Source organism: Epinephelus fuscoguttatus, linkage group LG17 (assembly GCF_011397635.1).
Source record: "Epinephelus fuscoguttatus linkage group LG17, E.fuscoguttatus.final_Chr_v1".
Classification (NCBI taxonomy): Eukaryota; Metazoa; Chordata; class Actinopteri; order Perciformes; family Serranidae; genus Epinephelus; species Epinephelus fuscoguttatus.
In genome coordinates this window covers 38,084,825-38,104,535 of record NC_064768.1, presented here as the reverse complement: position 1 = coordinate 38,104,535, position 19,711 = coordinate 38,084,825, and the positions used below count along the sequence as shown (strand labels likewise).

At 42.8% G+C, this 19,711-nt stretch overlaps 1 protein-coding gene across 2 annotated transcripts in view; it reads right to left on the bottom strand.

Moving 5' to 3' along the window:
• LOC125904623 (hippocalcin-like protein 4) overlaps positions 1 to 14,679 on the bottom strand; it is a 43,673-nt gene extending 28,994 nt beyond the window's left edge. Inside the window, exon 1 of one of the 2 annotated variants that reach the window (XM_049602183.1) lies at positions 14,272 to 14,679. The gene's annotated coding sequence lies outside the window, so the exon portion shown is untranslated. Of the gene's footprint in view, positions 1 to 14,140 lie in introns of both variants that reach the window. The other variant, XM_049602182.1, reaches the window with a different exon arrangement.
• Positions 14,680 to 19,711: the final 5,032 nt, after the last annotated feature.

The following is a 19,711-nucleotide window of genomic DNA, read 5'->3' as shown; positions in this document are numbered from 1 at the left end:
ATAAGACTACAGTTGCATGTGGCAGAGGGAGAAAAACATATGCAAGCATGGGAAGTAGAGAAAAACTCGCACTCTTTGATTCAGAGCTCCAACACAACACACAGCAGTAAACACATATACGAACGCATGGTGAAATGTCAGCACTCAGATGGGGCTACCAGGGTTTGCCTGCACTATGCTCCGTGCCCTACTTTGCCTGCAGCTTGTTCAAGTCACAGAGTCGGGGCAACAGCAAGATGAAAGTGGTCACAAGTGTGGTTACACCTTTCAAAACTCAGCAACCCTTGCTGCAATATTTGTGATGTGAAATGCAAAGCTGTCCAAGGTAACATGTCCCGAGTCGAGACCATAAGTGTGTCAGGTGAGGTTTTACTCAACACCTCACTAAACAGATATGCTCTCAGCTAAATCAGCTGTCTGCCCCAGCTCCTTACAGGCTCACTTCTCAGCTGCATCTCACTGCAGTCTGAGGCATTTATAGTCGCTTCAAGTCTATTTTCTTTTTTAATTCACGCATAAGCACAAGGTTGGTCCCCAATGAAATGCTACTACTTACTACATTGCTACAGTTAACTGTGACAAAACACAACAGTGTTTTCACACTACGCCCTGGTGTCAGACTGACAGAGAGAGATAGAGAGGGCCTCTATTTTTTGTGGCGTGTAAAATGTTCTTAATAAAAAAAATGTCGCAAAAAAATGACAATGACATAGAGAAGTTTGGACTTATTTTTTCAACTGAAATTACATTTTCATTCTTGCAGAAAGAGTAAAGTACCAAAACAAGTTCTGTTGGGTACCTGTACTGATGTTCAGATGTGAACAGCACCCAACACTTGTGTGGTAACAATGGCCACCATATGCTACTTGAGACAAGGGATGTCCTGGTCAAGTTTTTTTTGCTTCTGATTTATTATGTCATTTAATATTGAGTATCTGCTGATTCCAAGTACCCATAATAATACTCATTGACAAAACAGCAGCACAGTGCACACTTCAAATACGTTCAATATCAAAATTAATCCAATGTGTGTGTGTTGACAACTGAGTAGCTCTGCAATCTGTTTGAGTGTTTAAGTTTGTCATCTGTGCACCTTTTCTGTGGATAACATTAACAGATTAGCCTACTCTCATTGGTCATTTGCTCACAGGTATTTTGCTGCACTTGCAGTCATCATGAGTGTCCACTGTGAAACACCTTGCACCATAGATGACAAACAAGCAACACACAAGATATTCTCTCACACTAAGTCTCATGACGAGTCAGACAGACAGCGGAGAGTTGGAGAGTTGACAGCAGCTGCACTGGTTGCACTGCTGTGCATGAAAGCTTCAAGAAAAAAACACCTGTGTGACAGCTGACGTAAAACACAGGACTGGATCAGGCTCTGTAGCTTCATATAGCTGATCCCTATCAGATGAAAAGGCTTAGATTGACCCCAGTACCCCAAAAATACTCAGAAACTTTGTCCAGTTGTATTTGGGGCCATGTCCACCAGAGCTTTTTTGTCTGTGGCTATCATGGTTTCAATTCTTTGCGATGGGAGCACCTCGTATTTACGCTGCCTTACAAATGCCTGCAATGTGATGAGGTTCTGGGCTTGAATTCTGTGCTGACAGTTGGGCGTATTTTTTCTGAATGTCCAGAGTTGAGCAGGGGAGGGGCAAATACTGCAAAGACAAACCACTGTTACGTGTATAAGTGCTGAACAACGACAACAGTGGAGGAGAAATCTCATAATATACCGTATATGTATATGTGTTGCCTCTCATGAAGCCACACAGCACAGCGGGTTCATCCTCTCTCCCTGCATGCTTCAGCCTTCCTCTCATTCAAAAGCAAGTACTCTCCCTCGTGTCGACATGTTTACTTCAGTGGATATTCCATGTCATAGCAACCAGATACAACCAAAGCGTCTCAGCTGAAGAAAACGCAACATCTCCAAAGCGCTCTCGAACGCTCCCAGCTGAGTGTTTCCTGAGGAGCACCTGCCATTTTTAGCTGGCACAAGCGGCCTTGAGCCTTCAGGGGGCAAATCTAAAAATCAATGAGCAGTCCTGCTTCACAGCAATTTTTGGATTTGCAGGATTTTTGCATTTCATTCACTGGATTGACCAAAAACTGTCAGTCTCACCTGTTGGTTTATCTAAAAACTGTTTCTTCAGTAGATTTTCAGGAATTGTCGGCTACTAAATCACAATATATACCAATGCCACAATTTAAAGCTATATTTACTGTCATAAAACATAGCAATATATATTTAATATCTTGATACTGATTTCCGTTCTTCCAAAAAGCGATGCCAGTGTGCATCTCTCTTTTTATCGCCAAGCCCTCAGTGAAAGCCTTGTTAATATCGATTGGAAATGGATGGTTATATACGATGATTTCAGAGCTATGACAGCACATGTTGGCACTGAGGTGTTGCTTCCTATCAGGGTGAGCTCCATATTATTCTCATCTACATACACCTCTCTGGTGACTGGAGCAGGAAGGATGCATCGCTATAGAAACGCAGCTCACCTCAGTGCAGTTCAAACTCTAATTTAAGACCAGGCAGCATGTCGAGCCTGGGGAGAAACACGGGGGACAAAACGGCTGTGTATGTGTGTGCCCTTATGAGTCAGCCTCTCATCTAACCTTTATCTCCCATATCTCCAAAACATCATTTATTCACCTCAGTATGTATTCATTGCCACAATGGTTACACATTTACTGCAGTCTGGGTGACTCATGTCTGAGTGCTGCTCTAATTGTCACCTATTGTTTCTGTCTGTGTCCTATCCAACCTGCGCAGCCTTGTAAAATGTGGACATTAATATTCCAGCTACACCTTTAAACTTATGAGGAAGTGGAAAGATGGCATTATGTGCACACACACACACACACACACACACACACACACACACGCTCATATGTGCAAACACACAAACAGACACTTTCCTATATTACATAAGCCCTGGTGGAGAGTTGTTTGGTTGTAAGGCTCAGGTGTTCCGGCGCCAGACACAAACAGGCTGCAGAACAAATGTCCCGTAAGCACACACACACTTGCGCGCGCGCACACACACACACACACACACACGTGCGTACAGTAGCACCGTGTTTATTGTGTAGTGTTGTTGACAGCATTGTAAGAGACCAGGGGAGCATGGGACAAACGCCTGCAGCTCTTAGCCCTGCTCCTGTGCCGAACACTTTCCTCTCATCATCTCTGTCTGCTGCTGACATGTACATTGAATGTGTCCTCAAACAAAAACTTGTGAAAGTTGGCCAATCAACATCTGACATCCTACAGGAGAATGTCAGAACACTGTGTTCAAAACTGCCATGTGTGACGCATCTTAACTTAAATGAACCACTTGGATTTCAGACGCTTTGCAGTATGTGCAAAATATACATTGGGCTATATATGGAATACAAAGCACTAAAGGACATGGTTTCATTCTCTAGTAGAAAGATTCAGTACATTGCTGTAGACCTATTAATATGTAGAATAAACTATGTTCTGAAGAGAGACTCTTTATTACACAAAAAAAGCCTAAAGTAAACTGTGTATGCTGAACAGATTGGCCTCAAGTGGTTGAATGTTAATCTATTATTTCCTGCGGCGGGGAGACAGGCTAAGTTACCTGTGAAAATGTTGACAGAAAGTTGAACTCGCCCACCCTCACACTCAGTGTCACAGTGACGCAGACCTCCTGTCTGTCTGTAAGCTGAAACCATTTCCCTCAGTGAAAACGAAGCTTGTATTTACTTGTATTTCACAGATAAGAAACAATAAATTGTGAAGACAATAAAGCCTCCACTAAATTAGCATTTTAAGTCGTGTGTGTGATTTATCCTGGCTTCATATGAGCAGAGGAAATCTCTGCTAGCTGCTAGGCTAATTTATACAATGTAAAATGCCACAGGCTTGCGCTAATAACGTTAGCATGTTGTATTTGTTTGGAAAACGTGTTTAGTATAAGACAGTTGTTTTGTCAGTGAACCTTGTGAGTTGTAACGGAGCCAAATTATGTGCTGTTACCTTTGTTACATGTTGCTGTTGTCCCTGGTTTTATATGAGACAAGGGAATGATCGCTAGTTGCTAGGCTAATTTATACAATGTAAAATGCCATAGACGGGCGCTAATAACATTAGCATGTTGTATTTGTGGGGGAAATGTGTCCAGATAAAGAGAAGTGTTTGTCTGTGAATGCTGCGAGTTATAGTGAAGCTGATTAGTGTACTTGTGTTTGAAATTGTCTCTATTAATGTGTGTTTAATGTGGTTTTGAATCAACTAAACTTTACAGCACTTAACAGAGTCCTCCACCGCCGACTAGTGTTTTGGAGGTGTAACTGCAGAGTGACACAGACACCACCGCAGAAGTAAAAATAATGTGCAGATTTTTTTTACGACCAATCGATTAGTTGAAGATTATGTGTGACTACAGCCCTAGAAAAAAACTTTGGCCCTGAGTCATTCAAATTTCTTTCTTTAGTACAAAAAATTCCATCAGAAACACCAATTAGCACAATTCCAAACATATGTTAAAACCCTCAGCTAAGTGCACAGTGTCTACCTCTGTTAAATACTAGAAAGCTGTGTCTGTGAAGCAGCTGTTCAGTTTACATTAGGAACAGACAAACTTCGCAAACACACTAGTGTGCAGGCGCCTGCTTTCAGACAACTGCTTATTCGTCATGTTTCTGTTCCTTTAGTTTTTACCCCCCTTCAGCTGTGGCATTCAGACAAACACCGAGAAACATCTACTGAATTACATATTGCAAGTGCAACAATCCCTGTTCAATTTATTCCAACTGCATATCTGTGTAAGTGACTGTATGAAGGCGTTATATCGTCCATTGATCCAACAATTCTTCCAAAGTGCTCACCCTGCTCAGAGGAGACTGCAGTCTATCCCAGCATGCATCAGGCTAAAGGCAGGGTATACCGTGACAGCTTGTCAGTCTATCACAAGGCTGACTCATACAGTATAGACAGACTGATGCATTCACACCCACACTCACACCTACAGGCAATTTTAGTATCATCAGTTCACTTTAGACTGTGGGAGGAAACCAGAGCACTCAGACACAGATTTGAACCCATGACCGTCTCGCTGTAAGGCAACACTTTTAACCACTGTGCGGTATTTTAATTTGTTAAGGTAAAAAAAAAAGTGCTGCATAATTCCGCTTGATGTGTTTCTCCATCCAATCTTTCTTATAAATGTCTCATGAAGCCGAAATAGGGCTTGGCGATGCGGCGAAATCACCTACCTTGATATTTTTGACCAAATACCTCAATATTGATAATGCTAAAAAGCAGGGCTCAAGACTAAATGACTGTTTGGCAAAGGGGTTCTGTGATCTCACTGTTGTGTGACAACATGGCTAATATCAGCTGGCGTCCTGTCATCCTGGAGGCATCTTCCCCAGGACGCCTTTGGGATGAAAAGATGCAGAAACTCAGTATCATCACGTCAGAGGAAGCAGGACTGATCATGCTACAATGTGAGCAACCAATCCGTGTTAAAATCTGCAGGAGGAGAGCTAGTTAACGTTAGCTCTAAGTAGTTGCTGCTCTTTTCAGTAAAAATGAGTATTGGGCGAAAGTAACGTTCTCCTGATGTGTTCAATGTAATCTTGAAAAATCTAGTTATTGGGAAGAAACTTGAAAAAATACAGCTGTTTAAACGACAAATTTGTTGATGTTTTCACGGCAATTTAAATTAGACACTAGAAAAGGAATTATGATACATTATATATAGTAAAAAAAATTTTGAAGCTGTTTCTTAAAGACGTTTTTCATGTAAAAGGTTGTTTCATGAATGAGTGTGACTAAATTTGTGTTCATACAAAGTTAGTGTAATAAGGGGTTTAATTACTTTACAACAGTTCAGTTTTTATACTGTAGATTTCTTTGTTTCCCTGGCACAACAGGGAGAACGAATAACAACAAAAACAAAATAAAAAAAAACATTATAAAAACACTGGTATCACTGATAGGCCAGTTGTTATTTTAAACATTGGTATCAATATGGACCCAGAATTTCAAAATCTCTAGCCCTTTTTAAACAGGAATTGTGCAAATGTGCAGGAAAGCCCAATCAATCTTCTTTCAGCATTGGCAGTATAAAAACAAAATCGGGGAGTGCAGCAAAATGCCGCCTACCTACTTTTGTTTATACAGAATGCGCCTTTTTCGGCAATGGGGGGCGTGAGCAAGTAACAAAACGTGTAGCTCAGCGTGTGACGTAAACAGTGACGTGGGAGGGAAGCCGCGGCTGGTCAGTCCTTCGGCGATTCTCTCGTAAGTCCTTCACCGTCCTCGTCATCTGACAGTTAATGGCCTCTTCGTTTGCGAGGACAAGGAGGGCGTGCAATTCCTTGTCTCCCCAGTTGCTCATCTTTACAGTGTCTGTCAGGTTTGTGTTTCCCTCTTGCTACTAGCTGCTCGCTAATTCCTGCTATCAGCTGTTTCCTGTTTATCCACCACCAGTGGCTCGCACGTACAGCGTCATCAACAGCTCCTCCCACAAGTCATCAACAGCCACCTCGGTCTGTTTAAACTAAAAGGGTTCCGCCAATATGTCTACCCTACGAGGCGGAAAATTGGGCACCTCGGATCAACTCCCCAATCTGGCTATGTGTGTCTAAATGCTCGCAGCTTGCCGGCAAAACGGCCCAACATTCGTGGAAAATCTGGCAGTGTAAAAGGGGCTAGTGTATCCCTAATCGAAACATAAGTTTACAAACTCTCACAAAACTCATGCAGTATAATCCAAGTCTCATTTACCCAGTCAAATGCTGAGAATATCCCAGACACGTGCATTTTCACTCAAATGTTATGATTTAGAACACATCAGTACGGTCTAATGCTTGGACAAGTAGAGTGCCTGGGCACACTCAGGTGTGCTACTTGTAGGTGGAAGGGTTTAAAACTGTAATGTTTCAATGAAAACGCAAATGTTTGGAAAGTACTAAGCATATGACTAATAAGTGAGACTTGGATTGTCTGGCAAGAGTTGTTTAAGAGTTTAGTTCTTTGTAAATGGATTTTCTTAATATATTTTTGCTGATGGCACGTGAGAGACATGTTTTCATCACCAATTCACAGTAATACACAAACCAGTCTCACTCCGAAGCTGTCGAAATCTGGTGCTTGGGCAGTGACTTCCAGCATCAGACACCAACGAACAAAGCCGTCCTTTATCATCAGCTGATATACGGCTGTTTGCCAGTGTATCATTGGCGATGACCGGTTTAACAGTTCATCACCAAGCCTAAACAGACCACCTCCGACAGTACAAAGCCGCAATCAATACTGCCTGCTCTACCTACTACTCCAACCTCATTCACACCGGCTCCAATAACCAAAAGGCTGTTTTTTCCACCGTAAACAAACTCCTTAATCCCAGTGACATATTTCAAACTCATTCACCGTTGAAAAATGCAATTCCTTCCTCTCATTTTTCCAAACCAAAATTGACACCATCCACAGTTCTCTAACCACCCCCCACCCCCCTCCACCCATCTTATCACCCTGTCCCTCTCCAAATTCGCGCCTGTCTCCCCAGCTGAGCTGTCTAAAATCATTTCAACCACGAAAACTTCCACCTGCATGCTAGATCCCATCCCATCCACCATTGTTAAGCTCTGCTTCCCCACCATCTCCCCGCTTGTCTCCAAAATTGTCAACTCCTCCCTCAGCTCTGCCTCTGCCCCTCCTTCTCTCAAACTGGCTGCAGTCACCCCCATCATTAAAAAACCTGGTCTCAACCCTGACATCATGAGCAATTTCCGGCCCATTTCCAACCTCCCATTCCTCTCAAAAATCCTTGAACGTGTCGTCGCCTCACAAATCAAATCCCACCTGAACAATAATGACCTCTTCGAACAATTTCAATCTGGATTCCGCATACAACACAGCACCGAAACTGCCCTCCTTAAAGTCACAAATGACCTCCTCCTCTCCTCAGACTCCGGCCTACTCTCCATCCTTATCCTCCTTGATCTCACCGCCGCCTTTGACACCATCAATCACTCCATCCTACTCTCCCGCCTGCAAACCCTCCTCGACATCACTGACAATGTCCTCACCTGGCTACATTCCTATCTCACTGACAGAAAACAATTCATCTTCATCAACAACTGCTCCTCCTCAACTGCCCCTCTGTCCCAAGGCGTCCCCCAGGGTTCAGTGCTTGGTCCTCTCCTCTTCATCCTCTACCTCCTCCCCCTTGGTCAAATCATCCGTCGTCATGGTCTCTGTTTTCACTGCTACGCTGACGATATCCAGCTATATATCTCCACTAAATCCATCACCCATTCAACCCACTCCACCCTGTCAAACTGTTTCTCCGAAATTAAATCCTGGATGCAAGCAAACTTTCTTAAACTCAACTGTGACAAATCAAATGATCCTAATTGGTCCAAATTCCCTCTCCCAAACAGCCAAACACTTCCACCTCACCATCAACAACTCCACCCTGTCCCCCTCCCCTCACTGCCGCAACCTTGGTATTATCTTCGATAGCAACCTCTCCTTCGACCAACACATCAAACAAGTCACTAAAACAGCCTTCTTTCACCTTAAAAACATTTCTCGCCTCCGCCCCTCACTCTCTCGCAATGCTGCCGAAGCCCTGATCCACGCCTTCATTACATCCCGCCTTGACTATTGCAATAGCATCCTTTATGGCACAACCTCCAAACTCCTCAATAAACTCCAATATATCCAAAACTCTGCCGCCCGCCTCCTCACTCACATCCACTCCCGCGACCACATCACCCCTGTCCTTCAGAACCTCCACTGGCTCCCTGTTCCACAACGCATCCACTTCAAACTCCTCCTACTCACCCATAAAGCTCTCCACAACCAGGCCCCGTCTGACCTCACAGACCTGCTCCACCCTTACACCCCTTCCTGCAGCCTCCGCTCTTCCAATGCCAACCTTCTCACCGTCCCCAAGACCAAGCACAGAACCTGAGGGGACAGAGCCTTCTCCGTTGCTGCCCCACCCTCTGAAACTCCCTCCCAAAACATATCCGTGACTGCACTGACCTCCCATCATTCAAATCACTACTCAGAACTCACCTGTTCCGTTCTGCTTTTAATGTTTAGCCACTTTTATTCATTTACTTATTTACTTGTTTTTTCACTCCCATTACTATTCCTCTTTGTCTTAGATATCTTTGCTGAAAATTGTTGTTTTATTTGATGTGTTTGAACTGTCTCTGTAAAGTGACTTTGAGAACTTTTAAAAGCGCTTTTTAAATAAAATGTATTATTATTATTATTAAAGGCAGCCAGTGTTATGAGGGAGAAATACGGCAGGACATGAACAAAACTTAAAGTGGCGTATTCCTTAAATATTTTTCTTAGATCAGCTCCTCTCCACAGTTCCTGGCGTGCGTTACCTTTCCATTTCTATACATTGTTTCTGTGAAGCGACTGGAGGACACTCTGTCAATGGTGTCCGCTGATAACTGTGGGTGTTCATTAGTTATCCACCACTGATGCCAAACTCCTTCACTCAACATTCCTTTGTTGTTGCTCAACAACCACTATCAGCTGGTCCATGGGCTCACAGGAGCACACACACACACACACACACACACACACACACACCCTTATATTCCAACATCTGTCTCCGTGGGTAATAAAAGCATGTGGCAGGAATGGATGAATCAATCAGTCAAGGGACACACACATGCAGCAGCTCACACACAATGAGCCGGTGATGCATGAGACAGATGCATAGTACACCTGGACACAGGCTTACGACAAAATGGAAGTGATACAAAGGGAGGGAAAGAAAGAGATGCTGGCCACGGGTGTCACTGCATCATTCATCTCCTACTGTGAACAGAAAAAAAGAGACTGGAAAAACAAACGACACACACATGCACAGACACACACATCGAACTGTAGAATAACATGTTGCTCCAAGCTGATATCAGTGTACTCTACAAAATATGGATCAATAGGTCTTTCGAGAGCAGAGGAAGTGCTATAATCATGTGTTTCCTCATCCAGTGATGTGTCAGTCAGCTGTTATGTGTACCTGTAGCTTCTCCCCCCCTCTGATTGTTAATAACAGTTACTGCAAAGACCAGACAATCAACTTCATCTTCACAATATACTTCAGCAAATAGCCTGTTGCTCATCTTGTGTGTCGAGAGCACAGACACCAAAATGGTCCGTGTGTCTCTGTGTTGCATTGCTGTAGAGGCTCTAAAGCTAAACAATATACACGACTGTAGCGCCTTGTAAATCCTGGTCGGATTAATTGAGAATGTACAATAACAATTTATTGTTTTGAGATACCATGAAGGAGAAAATAGCAATGGAAGCTTTTGTTTACGTGAAGTATATGTGAATAAGGAACGTATTAGTGAAAGCTGTGTGCTCTTTATTTGGATTATTGCTCAGCGGAGTGGACTTAAGAGTTTTAGCGTGGAGCACTGGAGCTAACAAACCAGGCATGACTTTGCAGTTTGTGCTCTAAAAAGTTCGAGGTACGGTCCATGATTTAAATATAAAGGAAGGGGAGCTAAACCAGCGACATTTAAAAGACAAAACTGGAGCATGATGTCACACCAAAGTGATCGACAGGCTTTTAAATACACTGACTAATACGAAACAACGACAAAGTCATGCTGAGAAACAGAATGTATATTTGATATCTCCTCCTCGACTCTACACAGTACGTGCAGTGTCTCCCACAGAATAACAATTCATGTATGGTTGTAGACGACTGCTTTTTGTGTTTGTGTCCCTTTGTATCATTCTGTGGAAGTTTTTGCAGGTCCATGAATGCAGCACTTCTTTTTCCTCTGCAGCAGTTTTTGGAGTTTGAGGTGGATACTCGATGAGTCCATCTGATCAAAGCTGATCAGATCAGATCAATGGTGAAGAGGAACAGCTGCTACAGAGTAGTGTTGCACGGTATACTGGTACCGACGGTAGACCGCGGTACTTAAACACCACGGTACATATGATACCATAATGTTGGAGTACTGTAGTACTACGGTACCTCAGGTACCACTACTGTGGGATAAGTTCAAAGTCCAATCACAAGAGGGTGAGTGTCCATGCGCCGTCCAATAACGGCGCACGCTGGCCACCTGGCACTCAATATGCTGCTGCAGTGGTTTGTTTTCCAGTGACATGTCAGGTATTAGCTGAGCTACTGAGTATCTTTGAGCAGTGAAAGTTGTTATTTATTTCTTTTTACTTGTAGGTTAGATTTGTTTATATATGCTACAGTGATTTGTTTTCCACAGAGCTCTACGGTGCGAGCATTTTACTGCATTTGCGACTAAAAATAGTTTTGTGCAAGCAAAAGAAATCATTCAGGAGCACGCTGTGTGAGTACAGATTTCAACCAGCAGCAGAAACGAAAGGCGAATCCTGCCGGTTGTGGGTTGAACAGGGGTCACAGACACAGACAGGAATACGGCGGAGCACTACGGCCACCGCAACATAACGCGGTTCACCAGCAACCGAGAAGCCCGGGTCCAGGTCCAATAATTTCCTCTTCTTGGTGTCATGACTGCCCAGAAGTACCTGAACAGCCGAGCTGTGGCAGCACACAGGTATGTGTCGTGTCAGAGGAGAAACGAGTTCACATTACTCTTTGTGGCAGGTAACAGCCCACAAACCTCACCGCACTGAAGGGACTGTTCTTTACTTGTCAGGGGAGGAGGGTGGCTGGTTGATTTTTATTTCATTTATTATTTTATTTTGATCCCCCCTATGTTAATCACTTATTGATGCTGTTTTTGAAGTATGAATAAGTAAATAAGTAATTTATTCCATTGAAATATCATTGATGTATTATAGAAAAGTGATTTATCTTTTTATAAATGACAAAAGCCTCATTTTTGCTGTGGTATTGTGATACTGCTCATAACCGTGATACTTTCACTGGTATCGTACCGTGGGTCCCAATTTTGGTACCGTGACAACACTACTACAGAGGTGAGCGAAAGCAAACTTTTACACCCAGCACAATGAATGGTTAAGTTTCATTGTCACTGCACCTGCTGTTCTGCTGCTCCGTCTGTGCCCAGTAGGGCTGCGACGATTAGTCGACTAATCAATGACTAACCGACTATTAAAATAATCGGTGACTATTTTAGTAGTCGACTAATCAGTTCGAGTCATTTTTCATCGAAAATACTCTCATTGCAGCTTCTTACGTTCAAATATTGGCAGCTTTACACACTTTCCCATGACGGTGAACTAAAACCCTTTGGCGTGAGTACGAAACAAGACATTAGATGACATAATTTTGGGGTTTGGGAGAGACAGACCGACATTTAACAAAATTTTAACACATTTTTTGGTAAAATGATTAGTTGACTAATCCAAGAAATAATCGACAGACTAGTCGACGATGACGTGAGTAACCACACAGTATTAATCTAATAGCGCTCCCAAAAGCTCCAAAAGTAAGTCAATAAGTGGTGGCAGATGTTGATATCATGGCGGCCCACCACAAATAAATCAATGTGCAATCCTGCAGGAAACAATTATTAGTTGGAGATTTAAAGATATTAAACAGAGCACATTTAAATAGAGCAGATTAGAATGTGATCATGGTTATTTTGGAGGAGGAGGTGGTACTTAACAAGATTGTAATTGTGCCACTGTAGTAGCTCCCTAATGGGGTGCTCAGCACCACTTAAGACAGCCTGAATCTCAAGAACTATACACTGTCTGCTCAGAGTGTAAAAGTAGGTTGCAGTAGAAGCAAAGCAGAACAAAACCAACTCTGTTTTTGGCTTAATTAACAGCTAAGACTACAAACAATCATACTTCTGCAACACTGTTTTCATTGATAAACGGTGTCATCTAAATTTAACACAGATAGCGCGACAGAGCAGCAAAAAGTGTGTCCAGAGGCACAGACAGCCATCACGCACTAAAGATCTAAAGGCTGGCAGCCAAACTGAAAACAGCTGTCCGTCACAGATGTGCCCATCACTGGTGTGTTTGTGCATTTGTGTCTTTCCACCATCATGGAACATTGCTTTGCATTACAATCAATGCACATTATGTATAGACCCACCAGGGCGCGCACACATACGCAGACACACACACAGCCAGTCGCTATGATGCAATAACTCATCTGGTATGACCCTTTGATGCACAGCCGCCTGAAGGCCACCAGTAATGTGGGCAGCCTCACACACAGCACACACTGGAGGCTGGCGCTATTGATTGTGCAGGACCTGGCGTCACTCACAGAGGACTGGATCCTGCAGATAGAACTCAACCACTTGTTCAGCCTGCTGCATCTCTCCGCCTGTCTCTCCTTCTCTCTTTATTCCCACAACTCATAATGACTTTGAAGGCTTGTGCAGGTACAAGCTCCTTTTGCCGACATGTTCACTACTTCCTCCTCTGTATGCACTTAGGACAGGTAGCGCAGCAGAGAGCACTCTCGCCCTGCAGCTGCATTCTTCAAACACACATTTGATCCAATTTACATCTTATATAGGCTTATATATGTGCAGAACAAACAGTGAGAGTCCACTCTCAGTGGTGCGACACACAGGTAGCCTTGTTTTATCCGTGCATTGATTGCTCCCAGAGCATGAAGGACATTGGCACTGGCTTCCCTGGCTGCATTTTCACATCAGTGCAGAAGCAGTTAATGCATCCATCCAACATGTATCAAGCATTCTCTAAAACATTACCCACACACCAGCCAACACAAGCATGACAATGTTGCAGCTACTATGGCTGTTATAGTCAACAAAGTGCCCCTCTTTTCTTTAAACTGGGAGTCCAGGGTCTCAGGTTCAACTGTACAGCCCTGCGTGTCCTTGACCAAGACACTGAGCCCCCTGACTGCTCTCTGAGGTGCTCCAGTGGAGCTGAAACCTTGACTCCACTCATGGCAGTGCTAAATAAGTGTAACGCACCAACACTGACAGGGTTAAGGGTTCCTTCCTGGTGAGACACCTTTGATAACACAGCAGTAACACAATGTCCACGACTTCCTGTCTCATCACTTATTGCTGCTCTGAGTTAGGAATTAAGGGCAAGTGATTCTGACCACACTTGTACACATTAACATGACGCTACAAAGACACCATTTATGAATTAATTATAATAAATAAATCCTCCTCTTACCCTGTAATGTGTGCAGGAAGAATAAGCTCCTAAACCAAAAGCCTCTTCTTTGACTTTCAGCTATTGCCGCGGCAGTGTTTGGGTCCCGAGCAGTTCCTCCCTCATGTACAATAACCTTCGCGTTAACTCACCTCTCTCTCTGGAAGAAGATGAATGAACCGCTGCGTCTCCCCTGCCAACACATTAGCATACAGGCCGCCTCCCGCGCGCCACAATTAGCTGGGCTGCGGTTTCAAGGCGGTTCCCTTTGATGTGATTCGACGGAGCGACGTGTCAATAAAAGGGCTCGAGCTGCGACCGCGCGCGCCTGTGCCCTCGCGTCCTCTCTGTGGCGCTGCCGACCGCGCGCGCCAGACGGGGAGTGAGTGGGAGAGAGATGTTTGTTGTGTTGGGAAAACAAACAGGAAATACAAATAAGAGCAGTCACAACAGGGAAACACACGTGATAATTACTGTAAGAGTTAATTCTCTCACAGTGAGTCACCCCTCCTTCAAATTCACCTGATTTATTTGGCTCTGATTAAATTAATTGAGCTCTAAACTGTAATATGAATGGCCGAATTAACCTGCTAGGTGCCCTTCGGGTGCTGCCTGGCCCCTATTAACCCCTCTTTTATGTGTAATAGTCAGTATTAATTAAAAAGTATGAATTTCCACAAAACTGAAACAGTGCAGGGGACAGTGGGGCACATTTTAATTTGGGCTTAATTTTATTAAAACTGTTTGAGATTGATTTCTTTATTTTTTTTTTTTGCCTCAGAAGGACTAAATGCACAAACCCACCATTTATTAATAGAAAGAGACTCTCACTGCAGCTTGTTCTATTTTGTTCTGAAAATGCCGGTGTGGACGATAAATGAGGAGCAGTGAGTGACAACAATCCAGCCCAAGTTTAAGAGTACTGTATGCGGTGGAAACACTAGGGTCTGGGTTCCAAGTCTGAAGGGTTACTGTTGGTTCCAAAGGTATTATACCGAGAGGGTTTGGTGGAAAAGGGGCTTAAAAGTATTTTAGTCTTACCTTACTTACCGTATTACAGTCAGCACCACCACCACAACAGGCACGTGTATCGCGCTCTGTGCTTTGGGCACCAGTGCCGGAGGAGGCACCAAAACAGCCTAATGTGATCATCATCAATCATAATTATGCATATTGCATTAAGGCCCTCTCAGACACAATGCGGTTTGAGCTGCACTGCCACTGGATCAGTGAACACATCTGCAGCGAAAAGTTTTTCTAATCCAAACCTCATTAAAACATACCTGCGTCCAACAATGGGACAGGAACATCTGGTTCTCTCTCTGTCACCAGTATCGACGCAGAACCCGCTCAGAAGCTGTCATATAATGAGCTGTAAGTAATGTCCTCTTAACTAGGTAATGCAGACATGTGTTTGTTTTTAGAGCCTTTTGCAACTGCTGAAAAATGCCTGTTCTGTTCTGTAGTGGAGCATATACTGTATGCAGAGTTTGTAAAGTTTTGTGACTTGTCTCCTGTTATGTGTGAGCACAGCAACAAAGCAAGTACACTTAGGCACCTAAATGGGCAGCAGGGACCCTGACATAGTCAAACTATTATAGTATATTTTATAGTCTTTTTTTTTTTTTGAACATGTCAATTTAGTCGAGCCAAAACCAATGATTATGCCATAAAACTTATTTAACATCTGATTTTATCATTGTCTGATTAAAACACAGGTTGAATGACTAAATTATTTTGGGGGTTTTATTGGTGTCCTACTTTGAAGAGAGCAATACTTTCCTGAGACCACAGCTTTTGTTTGGTGTGCATTTTTAATTTCTCCAAGCTATTTGGGAGTGTAGGACCTGATAAGTATGAAAACCTAAGCACCATCTTTGTGCAGTAAGTGTAAGTAATTTTTGGAGAAAAAAGATGTCCTCGTCTGGGGACATTGGTTCATTTTTAATAGTCACAAGTGTGCAATAAACTATAAAACTGTTTATTTCAGTTCCTGAACATTGTTGTGCAAAAACAAAATTACAGACAATTTAACAATTGTTTAATGTGTTGTACCTGTAAAGGTTAGAGGTCACTGTTCAAGTCTGCTCAAGGTCCTGTTTGTACTACAACAATTTCAGCCGAAAACTGTAAGGTTAAGTCGTGTTTTGGCTGATCGTTTACGCGACAATGGCGTTTTGGGTGCCTGAAAATGCAACGTTTGGTTCCAGAGTGCATTTTTTTGGCTACAGCACTGTCTCCGTTATCATGTAAACTTGCAATATGCAGTTCCTCTGAGAACGGAGACTTTTCGCACATGCTCATTACGGTTCCAGTCACTAGTCATGTGCGAGAAAGTGTAGATTTACTGTAGTCGTTGTTTGTTTATACATCACCACTATGTAGAAGGAAGCACTTGTGTTGTTTCATTTCAGTCACACCACCAACTACTGGACTGGCATGTATACTAGTCATTTTTGCAGATCGGCGTGCACGGGGGATTGTTATCAAAACATTGCTGTCTGAACACGGAACTTTTTTCAAAATGAAAATGACAAACAGTTCCATTTTCAGTGGATCGTTTTTGTGTAAACATGGCCAAAATCTGTTCATATCAATGCCTGCACATGGCTGTGCAAAAACAAAACTGCAAATAATGCAACAAATCTAAAAGTCTTGTGATTTGTTCATTTGTAACTCTGCATAAAATTTTCCCTGCTCTGTACTCCAGTCTCCGAATGTCGTTTTTGTCAGCAGGAACACTCTGTCACACCTAATTGGCCTGTGTGTCCTCAGATGAGATGATAATATCGTCCCAATGCCCTCAAACAAGTACTTCCTAATTAACAGCATTTTAGCTCGTTACTGTTGCTGAAACTGGTCACATTTGTTTGCCTGGTCAAACTACAGACATTGTTTAGCACAAATAAACAAGTTTCAACCATGAAATGTGATCAGCTTTTGTATCTTGTCCACTTTTGTGTCAGGATCAGCTGCAGAATGAGCATAAAAGCATCCACAAACAAGGACAACAGGTCTGAGTTAAGCAGAATGAAGTAAAAGGTGCAGAATGTGATGTGCTCATATGAGGTCGCAGGGTCTCAGGAGGATATAACGGCTGCAGTTCCCTGTTTGAAATCTCTGTCTGTCTCAATATAGCATACACCTAATCTGATACTGATTTGTTTGTAGGTGACTAAAATATGTTTAGTTGCTGATCCCCTCACAACAGTATATTGCTTAGCCTCTGTGTTGGACTTCAGCCTGCTTCTCTAAACTGAGGGTGACATCTCCTGTAGGTAAAACACTGACTATCTTCAAAAGATCCAAGCTGTCCCTTTAAATAACAGGGTGGGATTATTTGTTAACCTGCGTTCTCCTAAATTGAGCTCACATTTAGTTGAAGTGAAATCTGATTTTTTGCTATCATATCGTGTATGAACTCAGATAAAATGATAATGGATGCTACAATCAATGGATTTTGCAAATAACAACAACAGAGTGTAAAACCATGTCAGCACAAAAGAAATCAATACGTGCACTACAGCTGAAATCATTATGTAACCGCTCAGGTCATTACTGGAGGCTCTGCCCTCATGGGATAAGACAAAAGGTACAATAACTCTGCAGTCACTATGTCTCCCTTACACGAGTGCCATTAAGAGACAAAGTAGAGACAGTGTCCTTTGTCTTTCAGTGACACCTGGAGCTTTCTCTCAGCCTGTCAACCTTGCATGCATTTTTTGTAGGATGTCATATTCTCAGTATAGCATACACTGAAACTTATAGAGATGTTTTTAGTTGGGACTTTTTGAAGGTGGCTGTAGGTGTGCTGCTGACCCTTCCTCAGCAGTACATTGTTTAGTCGACACATTCTTATTATTTTCTGTTTTCAATATACACTTCAGTTTTTACAGGAAATGAACAGTTTGTATACAGTCTCTTTAAATATAAATGCACTATGTCTGTACAATCTGAACGCCCTACAACCCAAGTTAAAAAAAACAAATGATCCCTTTAAAGCGTGCTCAAATTTAAACCATGATGTTTGAGATAACACTGTTTACGTGTGCCTGACAGCTGAAATAATCTCAGCTAGTTATAACTTCACTGTTGTGTCTGGGTGTGGGAGAGGGTGAGTGGGCAGACATGTATATTGCTGATTGTATTAACGATTGCATTATTTTGGTATTTCCTCTCCATTTATGTGCTGTCAATCAACCATTCCTGCTCATAAGCAACACTGAGATAACAAAACAGTTTCATTATTGTTTATTAAACAATTTATCGTCAAGTTAATGAGTAAAACACATCCTGACACTTTTTAATCAGACAGAAAAACAAAAACCCTGCCGTGTGATCATATCTGTGTCTGCAGCAGTCACAGGACGATGTGTGTGTACTTGATCCTAGAGCCTTCATAAGGGTGTTCAGGTAAAGACGGAAATAGTGGAAAGGCTGAGTTATAACAGACTGGGGGGGAAATATGTTACACACTGTTTAGCCAAGGTCAGCCGGAGCCCCTCATTGGGAGTGGCACAATCTCTAGCACAAGGTAAACATCATTCACTCTGCAGATCCACTGCAACACACGTTTATTATGATATATTGTGTCCTTCAATCCAAGGCAACCATCACTCACTGTGAAAGAGCCTCAGATAACCATGTAACATAACCAGTTCCAGCCTGAATGTTTAAAACCACACAGCAATGAGAGGCAGAGGTTGAAATCATGCAGGATACAATGACCACAACTTGTTCTATAATCTTAGAGGAATGATTTGGCATTTTGAGAAACTGACTCATTGTATGAGAAGATTGATACCACTCTCATGTTTGTAGGATAGGTATAAAGCAAGCTGGCGTTAGCGTAGCTCAAAGGATGGATCACATGACCAATGCATTGATGGCACTAAACAAGTACTACTACTACTGTAAGGAGGCAGACTTTCGGCCAGGACCTTACCCTGGAGTCACATGTTTGGATCCATGTGAACTTTGAGTCATTTTAAGGTGTGTCCTCACCGTGTTTCCTTTCCTAAACCTAACCTCCATAACTATACATTAATTACATAGCTGTATGTTAAGGACTTAACATCATTTGTCAGGCGCAAATTTGTGGGATATGAAACGAACTGTTGTGCATGCATTTTTCATAGGATGTCATATGAACTGTTCTATTGAAAGACTTGAAAAAAAGATGAGTTTGTGGTTTTGATTGTGTGAAGGTCTTTTGATATCTCTGGACAGAGCCAGGCTAGCTGTTTCAGTGTTTCCTGTCTGTGCTATGCTCAATCACTGAACCCCCGTAAGTATTGTCTGATGCCATTGCCTCTGGGGTTAGCGACCAATATTTCGGGGGTTCCAATAGCCAACATATATCCGTGCCAAGATTTCCTATTCCATGCAATGGTGAGTATTTACAGTTAAATTAGCACCTCGAGAAAGTCCAGACAACATGTCGGCTAATCTCTAAACAGATTTCTGGTGGTTGTGGCTCAGAGGTAGAGCGGGTCATCCACCAATCGGAAGATCAGCGGTCCAATCCCCAGCTCCTCCAGTCTGCATGTTAGAGTATCCTTGCTCCCGATGATGCTTCCATGTGTGTGAGTG